Genomic DNA, 6,000 nt, shown 5'->3' with positions numbered 1-6,000 from the left:
GATTTATTTTTTTTTTAACATCCACGTTCAGGGAAATCCAGTGATTGATGACGCATTGCATGTGAACAGCAATTTTACAATTATCGATCATTACAGCCTAAGACTTCAATTCGTCATAAAATGACATTGTTGGTCTCATTACAGCCTCTAGTGGACAGTAGTAATCCACTTCACAGACCTGTCATACAATCTGCTGATGACAAGTGTTATCAAGGTGGGGGTTATGCTGAAAGAACACGATTACACCGTCGTGCTCGTCCCGTGGCAAGAAGGATTTTCCAATATAGCCAAAAGTTTGCTGGCATTGCTCTGAAGGTGCCTCGCTTTATGTCTCAGGTATCAGTGCTGGCTCGTAAATAAACAGAGAACTTTGCTCTCAATTTCAATCTCAGACAGCTTTCATAAAAAAAAAATAACTAAATTAGTCTCAAATGTTTTTATAACAGAAAATATTGCTTGTCATGTTTTTGGCTTAAGTATGATGTTTTTATTCCAACTCAGGATCTGCAGACTGTCCAATCCACCTCCTCTCTATTTATAGCCTGCTTACATTCAGATAATTCTTGCAAATGCAGTTCTTTTCATTATTATTTCAAACATAGGCAGCTTATTTCTACGGTATTTTAACAGCTTTAACGAATGAGAATCTGTAATTTGGATTACAGCTGGCTAATTAAGGTACACTTTCCTCTGGGAAGTTAAACATGTACACGATCTGAACAATAACATATTTAGAATGTATTCTTGAAGCAAGTGCCACTTATGTGAACATAATAACGTATGGCTAACATCTTTATTTTTCATGTATTTGCCTAGAAATTAGTATATCCCTGTCAGAACAGGGATGATGATGATGGTCTCCAGAACATCTCAGCTGGGATTGTTTTCAGATGGAAGGAAACGAGAGTGGTACACACGGAGAAGCAGTGTTGTCTCTTTAAAGCCACAAATATCTTGTACAAATTAACATTCTGTGAAGCGAGAGCAAAGTATTCATGCAGGCTAAGCAAGTAGGTAGTACTATGCTGTGACTCAAAGAGAAAACTATGGTTTGAAATGCTGAGGTCAGAAAACACTATAGTCTAAAACGCTGAGGTCCTTTGCAAGTGAATTCAAAGGAAAGGCTGCCATTGATTTCTTTGCTGCGCCTGAGTATGGGCTTCAGGGTCACCAAACAAAACATTTGTGTCATTTCTTGCCAGATAGATAATGAGATACCAAGGTAAAACATGTGTACCTCATCGTTGTCTTGTTTTTGAAAAGAAGCAGTCAAGTTCTCCTTTAAAATAACAATAGCTTTAATAGCTTTAAGATGAAAATAGCTCCTTCGATGCAGATGCGACACAAGATGCTTTTTTTGTTTTGTTGGTTTTGTTTGTTTTTTAAATAGTGAAAGCAGTTCATCAAGGGAATAAAAACTGATGACTCCTCTGAAGTCTTAAAATCAAGACAGATTTCGCCTTCTGAATGTGTTGTCAATCAGTTGTATGTCATCGATGCAGAAGGAAGAGCAGCTGAGCTACCAGTGGTGGCCTTGGGATGGACCACAGCCAAACCTAGCCCTAAATGCTGTTCCAGCTGCGACCAGTGGAAAATAAAAATGCTAAGTGCTCCTCTAGAGGTGCTTAATTGGTCGAGGCACTCTCAAGTAATAACTATAACAGGTTGTTAGGTGCTTTGCAGCCAAAAGTGTCAAGATATCAGAGGTATCAGTCCACGTCCTGGTCTCCATAAAACTCTTCTTACAGTACCCTTAGCCCTGCAGGTGGTGTGAGCAGAAGGGCCAGGCAGGAGCGGAACCTTAGCTGCTGTCTCTTTCCTAGAAGAGATCACTTCATATTGGGGTCAAAGTCCACCAGCAGGGAACAGAGGGAAGGCTCCATCGTGTGGAAAATTCTTGGCTTCCAAGACCGTCAAGGCAGTGCTGTTAATGAGGATTAACATTCAACCAAAAGGAAGGCAAAGAAGTGAAAAGAATTCACTGGCCACCTTCTGGGAGAGGGCTCTCTACTTCTGTCGAGAGCAGCCAGACTCCACTTGGGTTGTCCCTTTAAGCCATACCTGGTACAGAGACTTATCTGGAAGTTCACTTTTTTCCCTGTTACAGGCATTATGGTCTAGACAGATTAGATTAGCATCTATCATGTAAACACGTTGGATTGGGAAATAACTCTTGTCCTTTCTTAGTGTTTTACCTGCATATAAGGCAGTGTGTTTTCTGAAGCCTGTTACAGTCTCACTCATCGATATTATACATATTTTGGCAAGTGGTGTGAGTATTCATGGGAGGAGAAGGGGCTACAACAGACTATTTACCTGTTTGAACAGACTCAGCAATTGAGAACATGGATTTCTGACAACTCAGTACTTTCACGGCCACAAGTGAGCTGTTCTGGTCTATTGAAGAAATCCTTCCTACGTCATGGATCAGCAAGCAACCTAACAGACCTTCAGAACCAATATGCTTAATCCTGCTGCCAAGGCATTTAGTGCTCGTGCAAAAATCTTCATGACATCTTTTGTCGAGAAAAGGTGCAGCATATGAATAACAGCTATTTTCTACTCTCACCGTCTCTACTGCTTGACAAAATAGGATACACAAGGGCCTTGGCCCCAAAGCTTTCATGCATATTCAGAACTGAAGTTTACAAAATTCAGCCAATACTGGCAGATCTGGGCTCCTGCCTTGGTTTGAGGAAAGGGATAAGAGTAAGTTGCTTTATGTCCAAAACTGGAGTTATTTTGCACCTATCTTTTCACAGTAATCTTTTCACACTATCTTTTCACAGGAAAGCCAATAACTGACACTGTAGTAAACGTGAAGTACAGTCCTGAAATGTATGTATCTTGTACATGGAAGAGAATGCATTATTTTATCTTTTTTGTTGTTGTTTTCGAAAGGTATTGCATGCCACAAATCTGCAGTCGCTTTGAGCACATTAATGAAGACTGAGAACAGTGTGTAAACATCAAACAAAAATGTAAGTGGGATGAATAAGGAATAAAGGAATTCCAGTACCCTTTAAGACTTAATCCATAGTCACAATCAATAGGAAAATTTTCAGGCAGAGGAGGATTGCAGGCAGCACAGAACAGTCAATTGCTTGCAGGGTAGGAAGTCCTCAGCCTTCAAGCCTTTTGACCAACAAGGTAGGTAAGCACAGTAAACATTTACCTTGTATCCAATTACTAGTTGAAGTGGTGTTTTTCCAGTTTCTTCTGCAGGGCCATGGGGATGTGGTGTCCTAAAGAACTCTGAAAATCTGTAATTTAAAAAAATGTCCTGAGAAAAGTGGTAAGTCATCTCTGATTAAATTAGAATTATTTCAGCGTATGTAGATTTGTTCAAAACTAGACCAGCATTGCTTTGGCTTCTTACTATCCAAAGGCAGCACCTTGCCCTCAGATCTTCCAGGTTCTCATGTTCTTCCTATGCTCTTCAGCAGAGGCATCTCTATGTAAGGCAGTAATTGTTCCCATCTTGGATAAAAATGTCTTACCATGTCTCTCAATCTCTGCCTACTTTTTCCACTGGAGAGTTTTCATTTGCACCTGTCTTTGTAACTTCCATCTGCTCTCATTTTGTCCTTATAGGATATCATTTTTTTATTTGTACATAACATAATGATAGACACCTATTCAAAGCTCTGGAGCTCTATTAGCACACAGCAACTGCAAGAAAAAACACAGCAGTGTGAAAGCAGTCTTCTCAACAGGAATTGAGCTGAGCATCCCAGTATGTCAGAAACAGCTGCTCAGAGCATATCTTCAGCCTTCTCCCAGTGTGCGTGCCTCTTGCCATGGGGCTTCTCCCAGAATAATAAAATTCAAGCCTTTGTGAACTGTACTTTCTACCATAGGGACTGTTCTGCCCCGGTGTTGAATATAGCCAAAAGAGTGGAGTGAGCACCTGGGGGCAGGACCATCTCATCACAAGCTATTCCCTTGCAAGAGATACAAATTCTTAAATGGTTCCTCACTGTAGATTTATCACAGCTCGTATCCTCATTTTGCTTGTGCAAGAGGACATAAGAATGGCCATATGGTGGCCTAAGACAGTAGCGGTCATAAGCAGATGCTTTAGTAGGCAATGGCAACCACATCGTACTTCTTCCACATATTCCCCAGCCTTCTGCTATTTTCAGCTCAAGGACTTCTCAAGTAGGATGTGGTTTCTGTCTAAACCTTGACAAATTTATCTTTCAAGACTTGTGCAGTTTCTCCCTGAGCACATGTAAACTTTGTGCATCCACAACATACTATGTCACTCAGCACAGGTCAAGTTCCTGATGCAAGAATTCTCTCTTTATTTCTTCTTCATTCAGTGCACCTGGTTCTTGCACTAAATCAGAGTGGCCAGTCTTTACCCACACTCTCCACGCTACCCAGACATCTCACTTACTCCCTTTAGTTGTCCTTCTTCCAAGCAGGGAAGGCCTAGTCTATGCTCTTGCTACACAAACCACTCAATTGAAGACTTCATTGCATCTGACACACCTCTAACTTGGTTTTGTATTTCTCCATCTTGGTCCTAGTCTCGTCACACCTTCATTGTCTCCATTCTTCTGCCTGTCAAACAGGGAAACTAAAAATTAACCTGTTATCTTGCAAAACAGTGGTGACACAGTTTTTTGACACAGCATTATTCCCTTTTCCCAAGGCTTAGCCAAGGACTCAGAAAAGCAACAATTCTACATATCAAGGACAAAAGAAAACAGTATTAGTATAAACAAAAATAAAACCAGGATACTATCTACATTTTTTTCATACTTGTTGAGCAACACAAGCTGACTGAAACCCTTTTCATTTCACAAACTATCCCTGTCAACCAACCTACTCTGGTGTGAAAAATCCAAAGTGATGGGACATCTCCCAGCAACCTCAAGAGATTATTTCACATGCTGACATGAAGCTCAGGTCTTGGAAATCTAAGATGCTACAAAAGTTGGATTATCCAGTGGTTTTCATGTTGTCCAATCTGTCTCTCCCCTTTCTTTCCATGATAAATCCCATTTGTTAGGACAGAAAATTAAGTCATTTCTCTCCCTTGTTTGGCCCATCATCAGCTGTGATGTGTAAACCTGGTGTCAGCTTTAAGGTGTATAAGTTGTCCTGTTGTCTTAATGATTCTGAATCACACATTTAAAGTTTACTACGTGCTTGAGGGTATGCCTTTGTGAACAAGTTATGGTGAGGCAATCAAGGGTGTGGTTTTACAGGACACTAGTTACTCTGCAGTAATTGCAAAGATGAACACCCTTTGCCTGCCAGGAAATGCAATATCAATCACCCAGAGAGACTGCCAGATGTGATCACTCCTGCTACCCCACAAGCACTTTTGTTGCTATTCTATGAGCTCTGCTCCTTTAGGCTGTTCCTCTCCATCAGTAATGCTATGTCCAGAATCAAATACAAGAGCTGCATATAGAAGAACTACTACCCCAATCACCAACAACTCTACTTTTTTTATACATTATTATTTTTTAATTTAATAATATAATGCATTTTTAATGTATTTTCTTAATACACTGCTATGGTCTTGCAAACTGAAGTCACATTTAGCAGGTGTTATCTCCCTTGCTGCTTTATGGCTCCAGCTCTTTTTCTGTTTATATAGGAGGATACAGACTCAGCAGAGCCTTCTTTATTTATTATACCAGAGCCCTCTAATTTCTGAACCCCTCTGTTTCCCTCTGCTGGTTAAAAACGTAAAAAGGGAGGGGGGCATGAGTAGGGAGGGTGGGAAACAGCAAGCAATCCCTCAGTAATTCACACAGACAAGCCATGTGGCAGAAGGGGACAGTGGGGACAGAGCTCACCAGTACTGTGCTCTCTCGTACACCCTAGAGATACCTCTGAGAGCCTGCGGTATTTTCACAAAACATATACTCTTTGCAGGGTCCTGGGCAGCACTTATCAGCTGTAAAGAAATTCCTGCACACTTTACAATCTGGGCAAGCGTCCCAGCCCCTGTGTCGTCTCTCACTAGAGTCTCTTCAG

General features: G+C 40.9%; 1 long non-coding RNA gene across 1 annotated transcript in view; it reads right to left on the bottom strand.

Moving 5' to 3' along the window:
• Nucleotides 1-955: 955 nt before the first annotated feature.
• LOC136058688 (uncharacterized) overlaps nt 956-6,000 on the bottom strand; it is a 77,082-nt gene continuing 72,037 nt past the window's right edge. Inside the window, exons 2-4 of the long non-coding RNA XR_010623154.1 lie at nt 4,505-4,569; nt 3,176-3,263; nt 956-1,924 (exon numbers count right to left, since the gene is read on the bottom strand). This is a non-coding gene — a long non-coding RNA (uncharacterized LOC136058688). The remainder of the gene's footprint in view (nt 1,925-3,175; nt 3,264-4,504; nt 4,570-6,000) is intronic.

This window comes from Cyrtonyx montezumae, unplaced genomic scaffold (genome assembly GCF_038088225.1).
Source record: "Cyrtonyx montezumae isolate F1298 unplaced genomic scaffold, pur_monq_1.0 scaffold_8, whole genome shotgun sequence".
NCBI lineage: Eukaryota > Metazoa > Chordata > Aves > Galliformes > Odontophoridae > Cyrtonyx > Cyrtonyx montezumae.
The sequence above is the reverse complement of the archived record's forward strand: the minus strand, read 5'-3'. Positions and strand labels throughout refer to the sequence as shown.